At 43.4% G+C, this 26600-nt stretch overlaps 1 protein-coding gene and 1 long non-coding RNA gene across 3 annotated transcripts in view; one reads left to right on the forward strand and one right to left on the reverse strand.

Annotated features, from left to right (window-relative positions):
- Window positions 1-26600, reverse strand: part of LOC148646998 (immunoglobulin kappa light chain-like) — a 97361-nt gene that overhangs the window by 12380 nt on the left and 58381 nt on the right. The window lies entirely within an intron of this gene.
- Window positions 6454-20487, forward strand: LOC148646999 (uncharacterized). 2 transcript variants are annotated; one of them, XR_015927810.1, is made up of 4 exons: window positions 6454-6558; window positions 11918-12058; window positions 14996-19744; window positions 19831-20487. It is a non-coding gene; the product is annotated as an uncharacterized LOC148646999 (long non-coding RNA). The 2 variants fall into 2 exon arrangements; XR_015927809.1 differs by having other exon boundaries at window positions 6464-6558; window positions 11915-12058.

Genomic DNA, 26600 nt, shown 5'->3' on the forward strand with positions numbered 1-26600 from the left:
AGAATAATTTGGAGGTCCTTCTTGTGGGTTTCCTCGTCAGGAGACGCGATTAAAATATCATCCACATATTGGATAACGACGGAGGACACTTGAGGCAGCTCCCGGAGATGCCTCCGAAGTGCCATGTGATACACGGTGGGGCTGTTATGAAACCCCTGTGGTAACCTGGTCCAAGTATATTGTTCTCCATCTACAACAAAGGCGAACCAATCTTGTACCTCTGGGTGTAGAGGAACAGACCAGAACCCATTAGCCATGTCAATTACTGAAAACACCTGGTGCTCAGGGGTCAGTAGTTGAAAAATAGCAGAGGGGTCTGCTACTAAGGGGGTGAGACGGTTGATGTGTTGATTAGCTTTTGAGTAATCAACTGTGAATCGCCATGCTCCGCTGGCTTTCTTTACGGGCCATATTGGACTGTTGCTTGTACTATGTGTTTTTCGTACAATGCCTTGAGTCAATAGTTTTTGTATTACTGGTCGAACCCCTTCCTCCGCCTCTTTGTTGATTTTATATGGCTTTGTGTATGGCGGGGATTTCCCAGTAAATGTGGCGGGTTCCATATCCAGAAGCCCGCATTCGTCCTTATCCATAGTCCAAATTGGATGCCCTTTTAGTTCGTCTTTTTGGAGGGACCAGATGTTTACCTCCACCCTCTCCTCATGTACGGTTAATGTAACCCCTTGTAGGTATTTCAGAGCATCCCATCCCAACAGATCTGGGGTAGATCCTACCCACATGACAGCATTAAATGTTACCTCCCCATCTCCTAGTCTAATCTTGAGTTCTTGAGTTTCTCTGAGTGTTATTCTATTCTGATTTCTCCTTCATGCTAATCTGCCACCTCAGGTGTCGGCCGATCACCAGGGCTGCAACTAAATCTTTGTTTTTGTTCCAATGTTCGTACGCTTTTTTACAGGCATCTTCGCCCCAAACTCCTTCTGACAGACTCAGCTTCTTCCTATATTTCTCTTCCCTTTCAGTCAATTTACACTTTTCTGATATGTAATCAGATACTTCCACCACTTTCTCAAACACCCAATTAGCACACATGTTTGGTTTCTTTAAGATTTACTTTTGTCGTGTGTGAGGTAACAGCTCATTCAGTAGGGGGATGTTTTCACTTGGAAAAACCTGTGCATTACTGCACTCATTCAGCTAAGGGCGTCTGTTACCTCCAGATCTAAATGCCTCTCCGAGACTTTAGAGAGGACTTACACCGCACTGTTCACAGGTAAGAAACGAGACCTCGAAAACCCCCTTTCTTGATCAGTAATTCACCATCCCCAGAACGCCAGCATCGCTGCTTTTGCCCCGGGGTGGACTTACGCACTGAGCTCAATCAGGGCGATTCTCGGGTCTCAACGTCCTTTAAATCCTGCTACTTAATGCTTTGCTCTTTTATTATGAGGTGTGTTTATGTTAGTGTAGTGCGTGTGTATATGTATTTCACAAACAAGGAAAACACCAAAAACATACATACATATATCTCTTCTACTCCTGTTTCCTTTAAAACAAAAAAAAAACCACGCCACGCCAATCTGTGCACGATCAAGGCGTAGCTAATCTCAGGACCCCGGGCGTAATTAAAGCCCACACCAATCCTGGATTATACGTGCATTTAATGCACCACTCAGCTCCAGAACCCCGGGCGCAATTAAGGCCCACACCGATCCCGAGCCACAGAACTCCGGGTGCAATTAAGACCCACACCAGTTCTGACCTTCAGAACTCCGGGTGCAACTAAGACCCACACCAGTCCTGAACTACGTGCATTTAATGCACCACTTGCTCTAGAACCCCGGGCGCAATTAAGGCCCACACCGATTCAGAGCATCAGAACTCCGGGTGCAATTAAGACCCAAACCAGTTCTGACCTTCAGAACTCCGGGTGCAATTAAGACCCACACCAGTCCTGACTTCACGGTAAGGGTCCAAAACCCGTTCAAAACTCCACGCGCAATTAAGGCATACACCAGCTTCGAACGCCTGTACACAATACCGCGGAACCCCTGCCAGACCAAATTCTGGGCTTACAGCAAACAACCCATTACATACACCGGTGCCTTCCCCGGGCCAGAGGAATTCAGAAACTCACGTTTACTCCGTCATCTCGGGCGATTCTCGCAGGGAGCAGAGATTTCCCAATCGGTTAGAGAGAGTCGGGACTTTTAAATAAAAGAGGAGTCCTTACCTCTTAGTTATGTGCGCGCTGACCGTCTCTCCTGCCGATGGGAAGTTCTGCGCCTTCTGGAGCATCCGCCGACTACGCCAAATTTGTTGTAACAGAAGAAACAAGGTTCTTGATCCCGAGATGAAGTAAAACAGATGAGTTAATTGCATGCAAGGAACAATAAAGCCGAAGTCTTGTTTCTCGCAAGAAACAACAAAACCGAAGTATTGTTCCCCGTATTGTTACAAACTTTTGGGTTATATACAGTTTTCTTCTCCGTTTCTGACGTCACTCGGTCTGATGGTAAAGAGGGGGGTTCATGGTATTTGGCCAGTTTATGATGTTCTGGGCAAATGGTCAGTTTAACATTACACCCAGGGGGGTTCCTAGCTGGCATCTGCACTCCTTATCAGTTAACCCCCTTTCCTGCCATAAACCCCTGCTTGTGACTTGGAAGTCTAAACCCCCTACAGAAAAGATTAAATACAAACCCCCGTCTTCACATCTTTCTTCAGTGCTTTTCTTCACACTCCACTCAAAGCGCTTTACAGGTAATGTAATCACCTGCATCCACCTTATAAGAGAAATTCAGGCTCAGAGTGGAAAGTGCCCTTTGTTCCCAGCACAGCAGAAAAGACACTGGCACACAAATACAGCGTCATCGGGCTATAACACGCTCGGGACATTTGGGGTACAGGTACTATAGGGTGGTTAAGTGGTTACAGGTATAAAGGGGTATAAACCGGGGATAACTATTTACATGGCAGCCCAACAGCCCACTTCAATGTGCAACCACACCAGATGGTCAACCCGCGCTGGCCAGTAGCCCTCAGTCCCCCCTTTGTCTCCTCCTCCTATCCTGCACCTCTCCACGCACCTCAGCTGGGCGCTCCTCGGCCGCAATATTCAAAAGTAAGAACAAAATGGTACGAACAATAAGAGCAATGGTCGAACCACACTCGCATATCAAAACGTAAACAGCGTAACCACGCAGTCATGATAACTTGTGATGCGTGGATTCACTTGTTTTAAAAAAAAAGATTTTAGATTGGGTTGGGCTGGTGACCCGTGCATCACTAACAACAATACACGGCGCCAAGGACATCACTGCCAAACTGACTCGTTTTCAATGTGTGACATAATTTCACTCGTGGTGCATAAAACTAAAACACTGAAGCAATAGGCGCTGATGGGGAAAATAAAGAGGCGAGGTGGTCTGCAATAACTCAGGCTTCATTAAAACACAAAGGCAACAGAAGGGTACAGCCAAGGAGAACGAATGGAAACTTTGTCCTTTCGGCAAACCCTCAAGCCAGCCAAGCCTATGACTAGGCTGGTGCTCGCCCCATTACTGACACACACAGTCCATCCCCTCAATGGCTGGTGAAACTCCAATACCTAGAATCAACACACAAGTCCCTCCTCCCACTTTTTACAGCTTGCAGTTCTTAGTAGCGAACACTACAATATTCTTTCCTCTGACTTAAACTTAAACAGCGTAGACTTGTTTTAAGAAAGATGATTAGGTCAGCCCGTGGACCACCTGGCGCATGCTCCCAGATGACTGGTGGTCCGCGGACCACACTTTGAGAACCACTGCTATAACTAACGTAGTAGGAAACCAGCAGGTTGTTAAAGGTGGAACATAAGGATGAATTATCTTTTGTCATTTACTGTCATCTTTTACCCCATTTTTAGAAGTGTAAAAGTCCCCTTTGCAGCAGGGATAAGATTCTGTGATCATGGCAGTGGTAAGGATGCAGCTCCGACTGCTCATAGAAAACCTGTAATCCTGTCTCTTGGGGATTCAGAGCTGCAGGAAGGACATCTGGGTGTTTATGCTGATTCTTCAGGGTCATCAGGACAGTCTCGGGTAAAACACTGACCGACAGCTTTTGTATTTGGCACAAAGAGTGGAATTTAAACCCAGAGTAGATCTTCAATGCACTAGTAATACCTACTGTAATGCAGAACAGCCCTCTGTTTTACTCACTGCACCTCAAAGTGATTTTATCCTTAGAAAGAGCTGGAAGAATAAGAATGGTCCTTGGTCTCTATGGATAAACCATCAGTCAGTCGGTTTCTATAGAGACAGGTTAAAGGAGCTTAATCTCTTCAGTCTAGAACAAGACAGACTTAAAGAAGGTTTGAACAATCTCAATCCTGACAGGGGCAGCTCAATGGACACTTCAGACCCTGTAGCTCATTGAGGATGGAAGATCACATTCAGAAAATAAAATGCTCCACCCAGGTGGTTCAGGTCCAAGGTCTGGTCTCTCCTTCAAGAAGCTTCTAGATACAATTTGAGATTCACTCGTTTGAAAAGTCACATGAGCAAGATGGACCAAATGGCTTCCTCTTGTTTACTGTTCTTTGATAATGTTATTTCCAATGCTTAGCTTGGAATTAAGAAGTGGTTGTAAAACAGAAAATGAACCCATGGTCTGGGTGAAAGAGAGACAAGAACAGAAGACTGTGGACAGCACAGACAGACAGGGCCAAGTTGTGGTGAGCATGCAGGCACGTGTGGCGCAGCACAGCCTGGGGACACCAGCAGAGACTGGTGCAGGCAGACAGTCCAGATCTGGGGTCAGAAGCAAGTGTTGCCCGATGCCATAGAGACACAGTGAAGGTACTAAGGGGAAAATGGCCAATCCAGAATCACAGTTAAGACAAGCAGGCAAAGGTCAAGCATGAGTAATACACAGGTTGTTAGCACAAAAGGGAAATCCAGGTGTGATGTGCTCAGAGCAAAGTAAGAGTCAAACATCCAAGACACAGCACAAGGTATTAGAGAACTAGGAAACTAAGGAACTCGAGATGAGGAATACAGGGTTGCTCTGAGCAGACTCAATCACAGAGCCAAACTCTACACCAGAGCACCATGTATTGTCTCAGCAGACCTTAATTATTCTGCACCACCAGGTGTGGATGTAAATTGCCTGCAGGTAATACAGGTTTCCTATCATAAATCGTAACTGACACTGAGTGACAGGTGAGTTACCATGACAAATGCCAGCTCACTCAGCAGTCCCCCTGCAAAAGTGAGCTTAGATTATTTTACACTTTCAAAACCAAACTGACTTCCCAGTGGGACTGTGTCTTTCAGTTAGAGAGGCACTGGACAGTCTAAAGCTGAGATCTGACACTCTGCTCCTGAAGAGATACACTGATGTCTGGTTTTCAATCTGATTATACCTGTTAAACTCCGACTCAACAGGTACAATCAATTCACTTCAGGAGTACTTAAGGACTTAAGGTGATTTTCCAAAACACTTTTTTAAAAAAGGACTGATGACTTCAAGAGGACCTTCAACACGTAACCACCTGGAAAGACCACAGTCCCAAATTCCGGGAGGATTCCTGCTTGATTTTGGAAAAGGGTTTAATAAAGACTCAGACTTCTGTACAATAAACACTGATGTAGAGAGGGTAACTACCAAAACTAAACCACCTTTACAGGATATAACTATTATGCCTGCTGACCACAGAAACTTTTTCCAATCACACTTAACTTAACTCAGAACTTAGCTCCTCACATTTCTTTATTGGGAGTCACTGATAAGGAGGATGGAGCTGTGCTGCTATATTTCATATGAGGAGAGATCTCAGGAAGCTGGATTGCATCACACTGGTTATGTTCTAAATCAACATTAATATGCTTATAAATGTATATTTAACTCTTACCAGATGAAATCATTCACACAAAGGATAAATGAGTAAGGTGAGTTTAAAGGCACAAAGTCTGAAATGCAGAGACACAGATTACTTATTTTCTAAAAAAACATTCTGAATAAATGCTGGAATTTTGAGTCTGTCAAAATTAAGAAGTTTTCCAGTATGGGACAGTTTTTCTCAATATGGCAGACTGACAAACTCTGAGCTTCTCTCCAGACATTTTCTGTTTGCTTCTAGTTATTCTTGTGCTTCTGACTCCCAGTGAAAGGTTTGTTTTATTTATTATTTCCAATGTCCAGATGATTTTTTTTTCTAAAGAAACAAAAGACAATTTCCTTTTATATACAGGTTATTAAAGGTATTTACACCATTCTATATGACTTTATATAACATTAGTTCACTGTTTCAATTTCTTTGAAAACTTGCTGTTTGAAAACGTTAACACAGGCTTTACAGGCTTGACTGGTGATAACAGTCTCTGTTACTGTTCTGTTGGATTATCACTCAGAAAGAAGAGCTGCACCAGAATTATTTGCATAGAAAAGGCACTTTGCATTGGTGGCACATGCTTCAGTGCTCTGGGAGTGTTTATAGCCCTCTGAGTTTAACACTTCATGACTGAGAACTGTCCTTCATGGCAACAGAACCCACAGCAACAATGACTTTAATCACCATCTTTATCTGGGCACTCTTCATTTCTACTGAGGGTAGGAATGCATTTGATTTGAAATATTTAATGAGCATGCTATTTAATTTAATAGAATAAATTACTACGTGTAATAATAATTCTTTGATGTTTATAGGTCAAAAGATGTTTTGTTCAAAGAAGGAAATCATACAACAAAAAGACATAATATTATATTTCCTGACATGTTTTTACAATTGTAACTATTTACCGTATGCTCTGTGTCACGCCCTCTGCAGCCAGAGGGCACTCCTTCTCTGTCCTGTCTCTCATTTCCGGTTCTCTGCTGTCCTTCCAGTGTTTCTCTCTCTCTGGGACTATATATTTCCGGGTCTTTCATTCTGCCTTTGCTCAGCATTGACATTTGGATGTCCTGAAACCCGCCTAGCACCAGGTCTCCCCACGTCCAGTACCTGGAGGCATAGGTTTCTACACGGCATACCCTGAACAGCTGAGCCCGGGCTAACCTCCATCCCGCAGCTACGCATAGGGTCTATTCGCTCTCCTGCCATTCTACGGTTCGTCCCTTCCGACATCCGTGACACTCTGTCTTATTTACACATTTCAGAAGTTGGAGGACAGGTTACTGTGATTCAGATTCCAGTGAAATCTACTGCTCCAGGACAGACAGTCACTGTGAACTGTAAGATCAGTCCTGCAGTGAACATATATAATTCTAAGCATGTATGAGCCTGGTTCCAACAGAAAGCTGGAGAAGCTCCTAAACTCTGATTTATGCAGCAACTACTCGTCAAACTGGGATCCCAGAGCGTTTCAGTGGCAGTGGATCTGGGATTGACTTCACCCTGACCATCACAGGAGTCCAGGCTGAAGATGCAGCAGATTATTATTGTCAGAGTGAGCACAATCTCAGTGGTGCCTATGTGTTCACACAGTCTTATACACCCACACAATATCCTCACACAGTGAGCTCTCAGCAGGACAAAGGCTGAACTGTTGCAGCTGGGTCCTACTGCAGGTGCTGAAGGTGAAGGCAAACATACAGCACACAGACTGTGGAGGATCTCAGCTGTACACAAGCACTGAGCTAAAGTGACAAAGCAGGACTATCTGCATTGGCAGGGTTTCCTGTCAACGTAACTCTTAATAATTGAGTTGAATTCATCCCTCAAAACTGCATGATTAATTAGACATTTCTATTGTGTTTCTGCACTCAGTCCTTCATTTCCTAGCTGCAGGTCCATTTCTTCCAGAATAATTTAGTTAAGGCAAATCGTCTGACACAGTCAGAGGACAGTCAGCTTTCACTACTACAGAGTTAAATGGCAGTAATACAGACCTGGATCAATTCACACCCTGACAGAGCAAGGAAATAATCACAATAGCTGGTAGAAGAGGTAGAAATTGGGAGACAGTCTCTATGTGTAGTGGTACATCATCAGTGTGTGGTGATGCACAGAGATGAGCAGTGTCAGCAGAAACAGGGTACAGGTTGTAGATTGAAAGACCACTTGAGCCAGTGGTACCAAAGAGAAGGCAAACAACAGAGGTGACAGTGGGCTCCTAGAGAGACACACTGGGAAGAACTCTGACTGCCTGTCAGCTCCACTGATGAACAGTTGGCATCTAACACTTTAACCACATTGCTGAATCCTTAACTAAGACCAATATTATCTAGACAAACCATAGATGTTCCCACTTGAGCTGATCAAGATCATTCTTAACATTTAATTTAAGTTCAAGTTCACATGTATTTGTCATTCCAGCCATATACAAGTATACAGTGGAACGAAATATTGTTTCTCCTGTTCCACGGTGCAAATACAGGCAGGACACTGACATAGACATTGAAGACAGGATACACATAGTGCAAATTACTAAGGCAGTCTACAAAGGATATACACATAGTGCAATTTAACTATTACAGAATAGTACAAGGAATACATCATACAATATACACTAAACACTGGGGGAATTTAAACCCTGTTTCTGGAATTGGAGTGGGTGCAAGTACATTCCAGGGTGTTGAGGAGCCCGACAGCCTGCGGGAAAAAGCTGTTACAGAGTCTGGTTGAGCTAGCCCATATAATGCGATATCTTTTTCCAGATGGTAGGAGGGCAAATAGTTTATGGGAGGGATGGGAGGGGTCATCTACTATACTGGAGACCCTGTGTAAGCAGCGTTTTTGACAGCTGCTGTGCTTTCTTGGTTAGGGAGGTGGTATTGAGGGAATAGGTGAAGTCATCTGTAATGTGTACACCAAGAAACTTGGTGCTTCTAACTATCTCCACAGGGGAGCTGTTGATGGGCAGTGGGGAGTGATCAGCGCGGGCCCTCCTGAAATCAATGATTATCTCTTTTGTTGTATCTACATTAAGAGACAGGATGTTGTTTGTGCACCAGTCCACTAGTTGCTCCACCTCCTCTCTTTATGTCGGTCATCAGCAAACTTGATGATGCAGTTTGATCTGTGCTTGGCAGCACAGTCATGAGTCATCAGTGTGAATAGTAGTGTGATGAGCACACAGCCCTGGGGGGTTCCGGTGCTCATTGTGATGGCGCTGGAGATGTTATTACCGATCCGGACTGTCTGAAGTCTCTCGGTCAGAAAGTCCAGAATCCAGTTACAGAGGGAGGCATTGAGATTCGGCAACCTCAATTTTCCTATCAGCTTCTCGGGGATGGTTGTATTGAATGCTGAGTTGAAGTCAATGAACAGCATTCTTACATAAGTGTCTTTCTTGTGCAGGTGGGACAGGGCCAGGTGAAGGGCAAGAGATATAGTATCATCAGTAAACCGGTTGGGGCGATATGCAAACTGAAGGGGGTTCAGAGGGGTAGGGAGTCTGTACTTTATGTGGCCTTTCGAAACACTTCATGATAATTGTTGTGAGCACCACGGAGCGGTATTCATTGAGGCAGAACACAGCTGACTTATTCGGCACTGGTATAATATTGGTGGATATGAAGCATATGGAGATGACTGCCTGGCACAAGGAGATATTAAAAATATTTGTGAGGACGTCAGCTAGCTGTTCTGCTGTTCTGCACATACCTAGTTGCATGCTCAAGGAATATTATCAGGTCCAGCAGCCTTATGTGGATTAGCTTTGGCTAGTGTCCTCTTCACATCAGCTGTGGACAAGCAAAGCACCTGATCATTGGGAGGAAGTGTAGTTTTCCTCGCAGGCACAACATTCAGTTCTTCGAACCATGCATAGAAGTTATTCAGCACATCTTGAAGGGAGGCATCACTGTCACTGGCATGTGGAGTAGTCCTGTAATCAGTAACGGCCTGGATGCCCTGCCACATACACCGTATGTCTCTAGTGTCCAGGAAGTGGCCATGGATTTTCCGTGCATAGGTTCATTTTGCCTCCTTGATGGCATGAGACAGGTTGGCCCTCGCAGTCCTGAGGACTGCCTTATCGCCTGATCTAAATGCGGCATCGCGGGTTCTTAGCAGTGCACGGACCCCTGCAGTCAGCCATGGCTTTTGGTTGGCCCTTGTGATGATAGATTTAGAGACAGTGACGTCATCTATACACTTACTGATGTAGCCAGTCACAGGTGCTGCATACTCCTCTAAATTAATGAGATGATCATAGGTAGCAGCCTCCCTGAACATATTCCAGTTTGTGTGCTCAAATCAGTCCTGTAATGCTGAGATGGCTCCCTCTGGCCATACTCTGATTTGTTTCAGAACTGGTTTGGCACGTTTGAACAGCGGTCTGTATGCTGGAATAAGCATAACAGAGATATGGTCAGAGTAGCTCAGATGGGGGCTACTCCTTGTATGCATCAAGGAGCCTTGTATGCATCATGGATATTTGTGTAAACTAATTCCATAATGTTCTCCCCTCTGGTTGTAAAATTAACATATTGATAAAATTTAGGAAGAACTGTCTTAAGATCGGCACGATTGAAGTCAACGGCAACAACGACAAAGCCATCTAGTGAGCAGTTTGCAGATCGCTGATGGCCCCGTAAAGGACTCGCAGCGCCTCTTTAGAGTCAGCGCTGGGTGGGATGTACACAGCCACAAATAGAACAGTAGTAAATTCCCTTGGTTAACAGAAGGGTTGACACGTGACTTATTAATTCCGCTGATGAGGAGCAGTGACTGGAGACTACTGCAGCATTTTTGCACCATTTTTTGTTTATATAAACACACAAACCACCTCCGAGAGACTTACCGATCACTGAAACTTTCCTGTCCGCATGGAAGGAAAAGAGTCCATCTAGCTGAATGGGCATATCCAAAATAAGGTCATTTAGCCATGTTTCAGTAAAAATAAAGATGCAGCACTCCTCCATCTCTTGCTGAGTAGCCAGTTGTAATCTAAAGTAATCCAGTTTGTTTTCCAGAGAACGTACATTGGAAAGTAAAATTGACAGGAGAGCCTGTCTGCTAGGATTAGCTTACATTCCAGCCCTCTTGCCTCGTTTCTGTTTCCTTTCACACTGTTTCTGGCACCTCCTCTCTCGGACAACTGCAACAGGTTGAGCCGCTGTCCCGGGACCTGACGCTCTCAGTAAGCCACATAGGCTACATAGCTTCTCCGTCAGAATACTCGGCAGATAATCCTTGCATTTTTTCCAATTTCCAGCAGGGTCAGACGACCATAGACATTTGAAAAATTAGGACAAGAGACAAAATTTTACAGTAGAACAACATTTAGCACTGTTTTTTCCAGATCCGGATCACCTGCTGCATCCGTGCATGTTGCCATCTTAAATTTCAAGATTTCAAGATCTTCCATTTAGCCGAAGATCGGTAGAGAGGGAGACTGTAGACCCATATATGACATGCAGGAGGTGTTGAATGTTATCAGGTGAAGCTCTCTAAAGGTTTTTGTCCCACCCAGACTCTGCCTAGATCAGACTGTCCCTCCAAACTGAGCAGCCAGAGGCCTACAACAGCTATGAAAAAACTACATAGTTCAATGGCACACTGTGCCTTCTTTATAGTATGGTGTTCCAATTACTGTACTGGGTCATTATGACCTACTGGTCTAACTATAACCTCTTCCAGCAGCAACCTTAACTTTCCCAGGAGGGCTCCAATCCAGGTACTGGCCAGGCTCACACTTACTTAGCACCAACAAGTTGCCAATTGTGAGTTGCAGGGTGATATAGCTGCTGGCTGCCTTTGAGTCAACAATATCACTCAAGTGTGCTAGCTTTAATGTCAGAAACAAGAAGGATACCATTAATGAAATATTGAAGCCATTACTGAAATAAAATTCAGCACAGTGTTACTGCAAAACATTCATGAGACTAAACTGGAATTTTTGGTCTAAATAGAAAGTGTTACACCTGGCACAACCCCAAAAGAGTCCATCACTCAGTCAGCAGCAGCCCTACTGCCAAGCATGGTGGAGCAGCTTCAGGTTATAGTTCTGCTTCTCCTCAGCAGGAACAGGGAGACTTCACTAGGAATGACAACGCCCAAGATCAAAGCGTAATTAACTATTGTGGAGCGGATATTTGGCTTAACCCACTTGGCTGAGAACCGACGTCCTGGCCATAGGACGAGGAGGCCTGGACCCCACGCAAGGTAACCAAGGAGTAGCTGCAGAGGTGGAGTTGGGGTGGAGGTGGGATGCAAAAGTCGCACGCGAGGGAGAGGGAAATCGCATTTGATATTTATAGCATTCGGCGGAGGAAGGATGAAGGGAGGGATTGCTAATTACCGACGGCTAGGAATGATTGAGCATGGTTGTTGTCTTCCCTCCCGAACGTCCGTTAAATAGACTCCATTTGTCAAGAGTGAGGGGGCAATTAATGGAGCAAAGTAGCAGATATCAGAGTAAAACCTGCTTCACTCTGCTAAAGTTCTCATTTCTGAGATGAAAATTCAACTTTGAAAAGGACAATAACCCAATTCATAAGGCTAAATCAGCATTGGAGTGATTCAAGAATAAGAAAGAAAATGTCAATGGGTAACCAAGTCAGAGGACTAGAATTAAAAATTGCTGTTGATCAGAGCTTGGGTATATTTGTAAAGAAGAACATATAAAGAAGAACAGACAAAAATTGCACCATCATGAAGTGCACAGTTGGCAAAAACGTATCCAAAAAGAGTCACAGATGTACAGTAATTGCTTTTCATGTTGCTTCAACCAAATTTAGACTTTGTGGGAGAATACTTATGCAGTGGGTGTATTTTAGTTTTTGATTTTTTTTTGCAGTTTATTATTGAAATTTAACTTCATGTTTGTATTAACATTATTCACTTTAATAAAATAAAATAAAATAGTAATCTTTTAATAATACACATGAAGCTCATTGTGTCTCTTCACAATTTAGCTCCCCCACAGGCTGTGTCTTTGTCTTCACCCTCAGCACCTGCAGGAGGTCCCATCTGCAGCAGTGCAGTGGCTTTGCAGTCCTGCTGAGGGAGGTTTTTGTACGGGTGTGTAACACTGTGTGTACAGACCACTAGTAGAATGAGCCAGACAGTAATAATATGCTGCATCTTCAGCCTGGACTCCTGTGATGGTCAGAGTGAAGTCAGTCCCAGATCCACTGCCACTGAAACGCTCTTGGATCCCAGTCTGACAGATAGTTGCTGCATAGATCAGGAATTTATGAGTTTCTCCAGCTTTCTTTTGGTACCAGGCTAGTAATCTGTTATTGTATAGTGCTGCACTGGTCTTACAGTTCACAGTGACTGTCTGTCCAGGGAGAATAGATTTTACTGCTGGAGTCTGAGTCACAGTTACCTGTCCACTGGATTCTGCAAATGACAAAGAGAACATAATTAAATTCAAATAGTAAAGATCATAATATTTTTTTCATTGACTTCCTGTTTTATACAAAACATTTCATTTTTACCTATAGCTGTAAACTACGTTCATCAAGTATTTCAGACCCATTCCTATCTTGAGAAGAGATGAGGAGTGTCCAGACGAAGATGGTGATGAAGGTCATTGTTGCTGTGGGTTCTGTTTCCCTGAAGGGCAGCTCTCGGTCATGAAGTGTTAAACTCACAGGGCTATAAACACTCCCAGAGCATGTGCTGCCAATGCAAAGTGTCTTTTCTATGCAAATTGTCTTTCTGGCTTTAGCAGCACTTGTAGCCGGTCAGAGCTGGAAACACAGGCTTGGTGCTGTGTGCTGTGACAGAGCAAGAGGAGCATTTTAGCATCAATACTCCCAGGATATCAGGACAGAAAGCATCTATTTAAGGAGCAGAGGATGAGACACAATCAGCTGAGCCCTTATTCCAATCAACACAGCTGGAATGGAGTGAATTGTGGAGAGTCTGGTTAAAACAGCACTTGTCTCTGGGTGTTCAGATACAACAGGATTACTGTATGCATTCAGAAACAATCATCATCTAAAGGTAAACCAGTGGTCTGCAGTGTCTTTCAATTACATGACTTGCAGACAGAGACAGAGAAATCTTAGCTCCTGCCCCTGACTCTAGAACTGCATCAGAAGGTATCACTACTGTGTCTCCTAATATGTAAATGCAAGTAACTAGATAACTAGATAAGTGCCTGTATAGTGTTAAATAACAACAGCTCCTTCTCTAGTCTACTGTAGATACAGTCACAAGAACATTAAAACATGTTACAAACTACAAGAGGATGTTTGACTCATCTATCTCAGTTCACAAATGAAGCATTTGTGCTATAATCATTATAGTTAAAGTGATAAGAATAAATTATTTAGTGTAAAACAACGCTGAAAGTTTAAATTATGTAATGAAGTGTTTAAAATATTTTACCATATGCTGTTTGATTTTTTAATTTCATAATCCGGTGAACAGGTGACTCTGACAGATAGTCACTGTGAGCTGTAAAACCAATCCTGCAGTGTAACTTAATGACTCTAAGCACGGACTAGCCTGGTATCATCAGAAAGCTGGAGAAGCTCCTAAACTCCTGATCTATGGAGCAACTACCCTACAGGCTGGGATCCCAGGGCATTTTAGGATTAGTGGATCTGGGACTGACTTCACTCTGACCATCACAGGAGTCCAGGCTGAAGATGCAACAGATTGTTACTGTCAGAGTTATCATGAGCTCAATAGTAGCTGTCTCTCCCCCCAATATTACACACATAGAAATAACTCCCTCAGCAGGTCAGCTGAGACCTGAAGCTGAGGCTGAAAGTAATGACACAGGACATAAAGTAAAAACTGATAATAACCAAACCAATATATCGTGACAGGTTAAAGAATAGAAATAAGAATAGAAATGCCTTTGTTGTACCTTTTTCACATCACAACTCTTTCAATATTCGCTTGTCCAATTCAGGGCTTCTGTGGCCCAGAGCCTATCCTGGCAAGCACTGGGCACATGGTGGGATACACCGTGGTGGAGAAGGGGGTTTTCATTTGCTGTTACAATTAAAAATTGTAACAGCAAATTGTGAGAGGATTTGTGTCATGATTGTCATCCCTCCTCTAAAGGGCGCTCCGACCCTTTCCTATTTTAGTTCATTATGTGCACCTGTCCCATGTTTTCCTTGTTATTATTTAAAGCCTGGCGCTCCCACTATTCCCCGCTCTGCATTGGAAGATGGATGCACGGAAGCCCGCGTACCAGCGGATCCTGGAGAGACCCGACAGCATAGGCTTCATCACGGCATCCTGACCTGCTGAGTCCAGGGCTCGGAGCGCCTGGCCTCATTACTGTTTTTATCCTCCTGGTTCCCTGTTACTATTCTTTTTTTTAATCTTGTCTGTCTCGGATTGGATCTCCCGGCTCCTGGACCCTGGACTGCGCCTCAGTTTCCCCTTTGGACTACCTTAGGACTTGTTTGCATGCGACACGCCCCCTGAGCACCAGATCTCAGCCGTCACGCCCCCCTGTCTGTCATCCCATCCTGCGCCTGCTGTGTTTCCCTTGAAGTCTTATATTCCAGTCACTTCAGGATTATAGCGTCTGCATAGGGTCCAAAATACGCACTACTCGGGAGTCAGGACCGGCTCTCGTGACTATTTGACGACTTTTAGAAACCAATCAAACATAATAATTTACAGTCTCATGCAGGAATTACGAATAAACAACATACAGTTTATTGATATGATGAATACATGCATAACAAACAACAAGCATAACAAAATACATCTGAGAAACGATCTGCTGTGATCGTTAAAATATGCAGCGATTATAATGTGTTACAGTCTAGCTCGTAGGTTATATCAGTCTCGTAAAACTAAATCATATTCACATTCTCAGATACAAGTAAATGTGCATTAACTATCATGAACTAAACATCAAATGTGTGTTTGGAATAATAGCACACCTCTTGAGAATTATGATGTGAATAATGAAATTTTACTTTGGTCTTAAAAAGCAGTTTGTGCACAGTTTTTCCTCTAGGGGTCTGCAAGGTAGGCAAAAGGGGAACTTAGGTTATTTCGTGCTATAGTTTTTGTTCAGAGTGTGCTTGGATATTCTGGATGTCGACAAAAAGAGTCTAGCAGTCTAATTTTGTTGATTGTTGAAGATGACATTGGGTTTACAAACAGAAGATTTCTTCTGTTTCAGGAAGAATATCTTGGAATTCTGCACTTTACTGACACTCTCTCAGCCTGGCTTCTCTGAGAAAAGTTTAAGACCTGACTCGGACTGCTTGCAGTCCCATGGTTGAAAATTCAGTTTGCAGTTCAGTTGAAGAGATTGAGTCAGTGAGTTAACCAGTGGAAAATGACTTGAGTTTCAGTTTTGTAGTATCGCATCACAAGTTGGTGATTGTCTGAGATGCCATCAGGTATACCGCTGGTGCCCACCTTACAGGTCACTCATTGGTGGATCTTCCTTTGGGTGATTGAACATGCCCTGTGACTTTTAAGATCAGATCCAGATGTACCTATGGCTCTCAACTAGACATCCAGGCACTAGTAGTGTACATCCATCATGGGAGTTGAGATCGCCTCTGTTGTAGAAAGGATCGTTATCCAGAAGACAAACTCACCTCTCTTACTTTCCCACATGTGAAGACCAACAAGACATTCTGTGGCTGAGATCGCAAAGAGAGGCCTCTTTAGCTACATCCCTGTGTATTTACACAGGCAGGCACCAGGCTATATGGTCAAGGCACGCAAAGATTATTAGAAATCTTTAATAGTACCTTAATTCTAATTATTAAACGGATAGTTCCTGTCCTGAAATCTGATTGGCTGACACGCTTTTGAAGCAGTGCTATATTTTCTGAGATGCCAAAATTATAATTGCACACATCATTCTTAAATATATGATGGTTTATCATCATACCATTGGTGGTGGTGGAGGGGAGTCCCCATTACCTGTAAAGCGCTTTGAGTGGAGTGTCCAGAAAAGCGCTATATAAGTGTAAGCAATTATTATTATTTATCAGGGCACATAACACATTGTAACTGTACATTTCTACATTTCAACCTCTGCTATAAAAAATTACTTCAAAAGTTGGGCTCAATTTTTGTTTTGATGCCTGTAGTGCGTTTAACCTTTAAAACACACTGGATATTAGTAATCCCGCTATATCTTAGCAAGGCAGTTTAAACCAGTCTCTCCACTCTCTAATCCATTCCAGCTGTGTTGAGTGGAATTAGGGCTCGGCTGATTGTGTCTCATCCTCTGCTTCTTATAAAGCTGTTCTCTGTCTAGTCCTGCTGTCCTGGGAGTGTTCATGCTAAACTGTTCATGTTGGCGCTGAAACCTGATGTTGGAGAAGTGAGTTTCCACTTACTCCCCAGGGGGAGCCTGGATAGAGAGACAAAGCGAAAACAGAAAGAGGAGAAGGAGGGAGGTGGAAACTTTAGATCTGAGGGTCTGAGTGTTTGAGGTTTAAATAGAGACACAATTGAGGCAGAGGACTGACTCTTTCTACTGTCGGTTATCTAGAAGAACAGAAGACTGTCATGCAAACAGAGAGCACACTTCCCATGAGCATTAAAATAAGTTTTCAGTGTCTCTCCAGCCCCATAGATAAAACACACGTCTTTCCTTCAACACTGTGAGGTAAGGCAGTTAGTAATTGTGCTGCATCTGAACAAACAGAGCCAAGTGTAGTTTTAACCAGATTCTCTGCACTCCACCCCATTCCAGCTACAGTGCCTTGCGAAAGTATTCGGCCCCCTTGAACTTTTCAACCTTTTGCCACATTTCAGGCTTCAAACATAAAGATATAATTTTTTTATTTTATGTGAAGAATCACCAACAAGTGGGACACAATTGTGAAGTGGAACGAAATCTATTGGATTTTTGAAACTTTTTTAACTAATAAAAAAATGAAAAGTGGGGCGTGCAAAATTATTCGGCCCCTTTACTTTCAGTGCAGCAAACTCACTCCAGAAGTTCAGCGAGGATCTCTGAATGATCCAATGTTGTCCTAAATGACTGATGGTGATAAATAGAATCCACCTGTGTGTAATCAAGTCTCTGTATAAATGCACCTGCTCTGTGATAGTCTCAAGGTTCTGTTGAAAGCGCAGAGAGCATCATGAAGACCAAGGAACACACCAGGCAGGTCCGTAATACTGTTGTGGAGAAGTTTAAAGCCGGATTTGGATACAAAAAGATTTCCCAAGCTTCAAACATCCCAAGGAGCACTGTGCAAGCGATCATCTTGAAATGGAAGGAGTATCAGACCACTGCAAATCTACCAAGACCTGGCCATCCCTCTAAACTTTCAGCTCAGACAAGGAGAAGACTGATCAGAGATGCAGCCAAGAGGCCCATGATCACTCTGGATGAACTGCAGAGAACTACAGCTGAGGTGGGAGAGTCTGTCCATAGGACAACAATCAGTCTTACACTGCACAAATCTGGCCTTTATGGAAGAGTGGCAAGAAGAAAGCCATTTCTCAAAGATATCCATAAAAAGTCTCGTCTAAAGTTTGCCACAAGCCACCTGGGAGACACCCCAAACATGTGGAAGAAGGTGCTCTGGTCAGATGAAACCAAAATCGAACTTTTTGGCCACAATGCAAAACGATATGTTTGGCGTAAAAGCAACACAGCTCATCACCCTCAACACACCATCCCCACTGTCAAACATGGTGGTGGCAGCATCATGGTTTGGGCCTGCTTTTCTTCAGCAGGGACAGGGAAGATGGTTAAAATTGAGGGGAAGATGGATGCAGCCAAATACAGGACCATTCTGGATGAAAACCTGTTGGAGTCTGCAAAAGACCTGAAACTGGGACGGAGATTTATCTTCCAACAAGACAATGATCCCAAACATACAGCAAAATCTACAAAGGAATGGTTCACAAATAAACGTATCCAGGTGTTTGAATGGCCAAGTCAAAGTCCAGACCTGAATCCAATCGAGAATCTGTGGAAAGAGCTGAAAACTGCTGTTCACAAACGCTCTCCATCCAACCTCACTGAGCTCGAGCTGTTTTGCAAGGAAGAATGGGCAAGAATTTCAGTCTCTCGATGTGCAAAACTGATAGAGACATACCCCAAGCGACTTGCAGCTGTAATCGCAGCAAAAGGTGGCTCTACAAAGTATTAACGCAAGGGGGCCGAATAATTTTGCACGCCCCACTTTTCATTTTTTTATTAGTTAAAAAAGTTTCAAAAATCCAATAGATTTCATTCCACTTCACAATTGTGTCCCACTTGTTGGTGATTCTTCACATAAAATAAAAAATTTATATCTTTATGTTTGAAGCCTGAAATGTGGCAAAAGGTTGAAAAGTTCAAGGGGGCCGAATACTTTCGCAAGGCACTGTATGTTGGGTGGAATAAGGACATAGCTGATCAGCAGATCTGTGACAGTGTAAACGTATATAAAATGTGGGTTGCATGACTGTTTTTAATATGTGCATTTGCATGCTTCAGTCTCTGTAAAATATGGTTTTAGTTCAACTATTTATCCTGCAGTATCCGAACACACAAAGCCAAGTACTGCTTTAACCAGACTCTCCACAATCCACTCCATTCAAGTTGGACTCAGCTGATTGTGTCTCATCCTCTGCACCTTATAAAGCTGCTCCCTGTCTAGTCCTGCTGTCCTGGGAGTGTTCATGCTAAACTGCACATCTTGCTCTGTCACATCACAGCACTAAACCTGAGTTTCCAGCACTAACTGGCTACAAGTGCTGCTGAACACAGGAAACATTTGCATAGAAGAGAAACTTTGCATTGGCAGCACATGCTTCAGTGCTCTGGGAGTGTTTATAGCCCTGTGAGTTTAACATTTCATGAATGAGACCTGCCCTTCATGGCAACAGAATCCACAGCAACTATGACTTTCATCACCATCTTCATCTGGACACTCCTCATCTGGGCTCAGGGTAGGAATAACTTTATATTTATATTAAGTCCAAACATTAGGAAGATTTCATTTTTTTCACCTCATGTTTTGATTCTTCATTTTCAGAATCCAGTGGGGAGGTTACTGTGACTCAGACTCCAGGAGTGAAATATATTGCTCCAGGACAGATAGTCACTGTGAGCTGTAAGACCAGTCCAGCGGTGTATGGTAACAATTGGTTAAACTGGTACCAGCAGAAAACTGGAGAAGTCCTGATCTATGGAGCAACTACCCGTCAGACTGGGATCCCAGAGCGTTTTAGTAGCAGTGGATCTGGGACTGACTTCACTCTGACCATCACAGGAGTCCAGGTTAAAGATGCAGCAGATTACTACTGTATGGGTCATCACAACCTCAACAGCAAAGCTCTGTCCACATAGTGTTACACACCCATACAAAAACCTCCCTCAGCAGGACTGCACAGCGACTGCACTGCTGCAGCTGGGAGCTACTGCAGGTGCTGAGGGTGAAGGCAGAGACACAGAACACAACCTGTGAAGGAGCTCAACTGCACACAAACATACTTTAAATGTCACATAATTGTTTGGATTCAGTGTTTTAAATTAGTGTTGCCATTTTTTAGAAGTGTGATAGAAAGGGTTTTTGACCAATTTGCTGAATATTTACTGTTTTCAATTTACTGAATTTTACTGAAAAATGCAGAGATTATACACTAAAATAGGTTGTACATACACTAATAATACATATATTGTTTTGTCTGTAGTTATGAATCCATTTTTTGTACTGTATGCAGCACTGTAAATGTTGTAAGTGCCAACACCATATTGTCTGACAGTGTCTTGCAAACTCGGCCTGCAAAGTTTTTAAATTCCTGTTACTTGAGTGACTCCTCTCTGGCCTGGATTGCAGAAATGGAACAAAGTGCTATTCACTCTCCAAAGTTACCTTGCTAGTCTGGGTAGCTGCATGTATTGCTGTGTCTGTGTTGTCGTTCTGTCCTGATAGTCAGAGAATGGAGAAGCTCATCTTCAGATGTATCAGAATACCAGGCTGCCTGGTGACATCAGCTCTTCAGCTCTTCCACATAATCTCAGCTCAGTACTGCTGCGATTACTTCGGTTCCTCTGCTCACTCACACTCTTCTCCTCCAGTAACTCTGCTCACACACACTCTTCTCCTACAGCAACTCTGCTCACTCAAACTCTTCTCCTACAGTAACTCTGCTCACACACACTCTTCTCCTACAGTAAATCTGCTCACACACACTCTTCTCCTACAATAACTGCTCACTCACACTTCTCTCCTACAGTAACTCTGCTCACTCACACTCTTCTCCTTACAGTAACTCTGTTCACACACACTCTTCTCCTACAGTAACTCTGCTTACTCACACTCTTAAGTCCTTGTCTGTTCAGTGCTTTAACACAAATCAGCACAGTTTCCCTTGTAGGATTTGTGAAGTACTTTACTGAGTACATCGCAGGGGAGCTGGACATTATATTAACAAGATGCACCCTGGACAGGACAAAAATCCATCACATGGCAGAAACACAGAGATGCGTCCAAGTGAATCTCAGCGTGGGTAAACCTTTTGATTTGTGTATGATAAATCGTAAAATAGAAATTATGTGAATAATAATAAACACCAGCATCCAGGAATGAAAAATATATTTTATTCTGAGGAGAATTTATGCTGTGTACATTTAATCTGCCTGCATCACTAATCAGATTAATGTTCAAAACCAAACTGCACACTTTTTCAAACTGTCAAGCCAGCAGGACAGATGAAACTTGTTTTGAGTAGAGTTCATTTCAACACTGAAACAAGTCCCAAAAACAAAAGGACAGAAGATGCAAAGTCATTTTTTACAGTTCAATTTCACATGAAAACTCTGAAAACTAGAAAACCTCAGAAACAATATTTTCCAAATGGTGCTTCTCCCCAGTTGAATAGGTTTTCTATAAAATGCCAATGATAGTTAAATTTCCCTTCTAAAACATTTGAAATTGTACCTATGTGTAAACAGTATTCAGGTGTTGGAAAAATATTAAGACTGTGGCTACGCTTTGCGAGTGTAACGAACAGTTCTTTCCGGACCCTATGCGGACGACACAGTCCGACGGAGTGGGGAAACACTGGGGAAACGTCATGCAGGAAAACGGGGTTGAAGACAGGGGGGCGTGTCCAAGGTGCGCTGGTGCACGGGGGAGGTGTGGCCGAGGCGAACAATCCCAAAGAGTAATCCATAGAGTATCCAAAACACGAAGGTAAGTCCAAAACCAGGAGATCCATCAAAACGCGGCGTTAAAACCACGAAGGCCGTGTCGGAACCGGCGGACAGGGGACAAGGAACAGGAACAGGGGTTAAAATCTTAACGGGACCAGGCGCTTCCAGGTCCCGGACTCGCACGATATGGAAATCAGGTGCAGAGCCCGGATGAGCGTCAGCACCTGGCTTTTAAGGTGGGCTGGGAATGGGAAACAGGTGCACAGAATAAAGTCTTTAGTGAAAGGGCTGGAGCACCCTTAAGGAGGGGGGACTATAATCGTGACAGCGAGTTTCTGATTGAAATTAATTTTGCAGTCCATGAGAATATCTGGAGATATCTGAACTATTGCTGCAGCTGCTTGCGCTGTACTTTCTTACCACCAACTACAACACTGCTTGGGTTTGACCTTGGTCTGCCAGTCATTTTATTAGCGCAAGATTATGAGAGTCAGGTTGACTTTATTTCTGACTCTCCGATGAAATAACAGTTTAACGTACTTCCGGTTAATAATCTGAGAATCAGTGTAATTCAAGAGGACCTGTCTACCTGCTGATCGAGTGCTTCTGCACTTTACTGCAGCATATTTTTGTGAGACTGGATTTGCGTGTTAAACTGCCATGAAAACAAAACACATGAACAGACTTGATACTGCACCTGCTATGAGGATCCAGCTCTTCAGCAAGGTTCCTTATATTATCCCCTTGCAGGGGATTATACAGTTGGACACTGTCAAAGTATATTTAAATTCAGCCAGAAACCAATTCACCTACCAGAAACCAATTAACCTAGCAGCTTATCTTTGGACAGTAGTTGGAAACAGGAGCACCCATTTCCCCTGAAACAGAGGAAACCCACGCAAACACAGGAGAAAATCTAAACCATATAGACAGCACCCCAGAAATTGAACCCAGAGCCCCAGTACCGTGAGGCAGTTAACAATTATGCCACCCACTCATAGACTTGACAAAATATGAATTACCTATGACTGAGAATGAGAAATGGTCAAATTTCAGAATAGGCGCCAGTTATAGACAGATACAGTATCGCTGCTGCTGCACAATTATTATTGGTGCAATATAGTTAGTCTGCACTATTAAATATATCAAATATATCACTTATAACTCAGAAATGTAATCAGTACCTTTACCACTGTTATACAGGGGCAGTTCAAGTGTTCACCACTAATACATTAGTAAAACTTACTCACAGAGAAGATTAAAGCAACGAGCTGCTGAAGTATCTAGTTAATATTTATAAGTCCTCAGTACTTTTTCATATAAAGTGTTACTGATGTTCTGTTTAAAACAGCCTGACCAGACCCATGACCTGCTCTCTTGCTTTCCTGCCTTTGAACAGATGCAGCTCTCTGACACCTCTGCAGTGTGACCTCCCTCCACCAGCCCACTCTCCCCCACACTAGGCAAATCAGCCCGGTTACACTCAGCTCAGACTGTCCCCGGGGTATTTTTGCCTATGAAATCTCAAGATGTGGCGAGAAACTGAACCTGCTGCTGAGAGGGGAGATCAACTCCTTTTTGGAGAAACTGGGGAAAGCCATGGATTTCCCCAAACTCAGAGACTCAGACTGGCTCTGCGACTTTTCATTTGCTGTGGACATTTTCGCTCACTTGAATAACGTAAAACTGCAAGGAAAAGGTGTCTTTGTTCCAGAACTGTACTTGAATGTGAATGCATTCAGAGCTAAGCTCACCTTGTTCTCAAAACATATGATCAGCCACTCATTCACACATTTCCCCACTCTTGGGATACTAGATGTGTCACACGCTGAAGCACTAAGTTATAACAAGTACCTCAATTTTCCCGTCGATTTGCTGACTTTGGTAAAATTGAGACGTCTCTAACGTTGGTGTCATGTCCTCTGACTTTCAACTATGAGATGACAGCACAAGAATTGCAGCTGGAACTGATCGATCTGCAGTGTGACATAACTCTGAAGGAAAAGTTTCATTCTGTAAAGCTGGATGAATTCTATGCATCACTGAATGAGGCCAAGTTTCCCCATATTCGACAAGCAGCACAAAAGATACTGGTGTTTTTCAGGTCTACGTACGCGTGTGAGCAAACATTCAGCTTGATGAACATCAACAAATCACATCACAGATCACGGCTTAGTGACCACCACTTGAGCTGTGTATTACGGATTGCCACAACACAGCTATCAATGGATTTTGATGCTCTCGCAAAAAGAGTTTCAGGTTCAAGTTCAAGTTTATCGTCATTATACTCATATACAGGTATATCAGCAGAAAATTATGGGGAGTGAGCTTCTTGACACGTGAGATAGAGGTAGATTTCAATGTGTGTTTGAGTTTTGGTAAGAGAGAAGGCACTGTGAGGTTCAGATCGTAGGTGAGAGAGGCTGGGAGTTTAATAATTTGATAGCGCGGGGGTAAAAATAACTGGAATCAATTTCCTGTCGTTAAACTCTGTTTAGGGAAGCCTCCCTTCCACTAGCTTCAATCAAAAGCCCTCAGCCATGCCTCTACCTGATGGATTTAAACATAAAATGTTTAAGGGCACAGTCCTTTAGATGGAAATAGCCTCTGGAGTGTTGGGGTCTGATAATGCCTATAACCTGGTGCCCAAAAGCAAATGTAAATCTAAATCCCTAATAAATCTAAAAATGCATGACCAGATTAGGAGAGAAAGCCTTTAGTTGGAGAATACTAAAATAAAGGAAACCAGTATTTCCTAAAATAACAGCACAACATGCTCTCTATAATGCGGTTCAAGTTATGTAGCCAAAATCTGGTCTCAAGGATTGATCAGAACAGGGGACACTGGCGCCAGCTGCCCTTCTTCCTGGCCAGTCAAGTTTCTTCAAAATACATTCCCCCTTACTTACAGTACTTCAGAACACGTAATGGAGGTATAGTGGAGGTTTTAGTGTTATATCTTGAAAGGATTTGAACATGATGTTGAAAGGATATGAACAAAATGTTTTTCTGCATGTTTTGGATTGGAATTAAAGCCAGTGTTCATGTAGCTCTAATAAGGTGTTGGGAATCTGGGGTCTGGGATAGTTAAAATAAGAAATACCTATAAACTTCAGCTTTTATCAGTTATGATTACAGTTCATATGGAATAATTAGATCACTGTAAGGGGAATTTTCAGCTCATCTTCACACTTAAGTCTGATGAAAGCCTGTGCTTCTACCTATTGTAAGGCCTCATACTAACTTCGTGTCCAACCAACCAGTAAGAATATTTGAAGTAAATACACAACACCAGTGATACTTTCTCTTTAATTGCAAAAAACAAAAGGAGTCATATTTATTGAAGCTGGAGATGGAAGTGTAGCTCACAACAGTGGCGAAATGCTACTGCAAACTCAAATATCCCAAATATTCTGTAATGACTTTAAACTTCAACTAAAGAATCCAGCATGAAGCTCTTTAATCCAATACATTGTCATTAATGTTTTACTGGGAGAAGCTGGAGCTTGTAGAGTATAGGAAAGGGCCAGTAGGTGTCACGATATTAGTTCCCCCTCCTTAAGGGTGCTCCAGCCCTTTCTCTTAAGACTTCATTCTCTGCACCTGTTTCCCATTCCCAGCCCACCTTAAAAGCCAGGCGCTGACGCTCATCCGGGCTCTGCATCTGATTTCCATATCGTGCGAGTCCGGGACCTGGAAGCGCCTGGTCCCGTTAAGGTTTTAACCCCTGTTCCTGTTCCTTGTTCCCTGTCCGCCGGTTCCGACCCGGCCTTCGTGGTTTTAACGTCGTGTTTTGATGGATCTCCTGGTTTTGGACTTACTCGTGTGTTTTGGATACTCTATGGATTACTCTCTGGGATTGTTCGCCTCGGCCACGCCTCCCCCGTGCACCAGCGCACCTTGCACACGCCCCCCTGTCTTCTGCCCCGTATTCCTGCATGACGTTTCCCCAGTGTTTCCCCACTCCGTTGGACTGTGTTGTCCACATAGGGTCCGGAAAGAACTGTTCGTTACAGTAGGACTGTGCTAGGAGCCCAGAGTGTGGATCATGGTCCTTGTGGGTTTGCTGGCTTGGAAGTCTTCAAGGCCTGAAAACACAAACACTGCTGATTGGCTGAGAGACGCAGCCTCACAAGTGAGAGTTCAGCCCTGAGAAGACTGAGAGAAGAGGTGGTTAGTGAGAAGACTGACCAGGCTGAAAAGCAGAGGAGCTACTAAGGACAGTGAGGCCAGTGGTCATCCACTGTCAATGCCTCTCTGGAAGGGGTCATGGTAGCGCTGAAACCTGATGATGGAGAAGTGAGCTTCACTTACCCCTCAGTTGGGAACCTGGATACAAAGACAAAGCGAGAACAGAAAGAGGAGAAGGAGGGAGGTGGAAACTTTAGATCTGAGGGTCTGATTGTTTGAGGTTTAAATAGAGACACAACTGAGGAAGAGGACTGACCCCTTCAACTGTTGGCTATCTAGAAGAACAGAAGACTATAAGCAAACGGAGAGCACACTCCCCATGAACATTAAAATAGGTTTTCAGTGTCTCTCCAGCCCCATAGATAAAACACGTCTTTCCTTCAACACTCTGAGGAATGTCTCATGGGACCACAAACATATAACAAGGTATTTTGTCAGATCTGAACTGAACATTTG

Source organism: Lepisosteus platostomus, chromosome 16, assembly GCF_059453375.1.
Source record: "Lepisosteus platostomus isolate fLepPlt1 chromosome 16, fLepPlt1.hap1, whole genome shotgun sequence".
In the NCBI taxonomy this organism is placed as follows: Eukaryota; Metazoa; Chordata; class Actinopteri; order Semionotiformes; family Lepisosteidae; genus Lepisosteus; species Lepisosteus platostomus.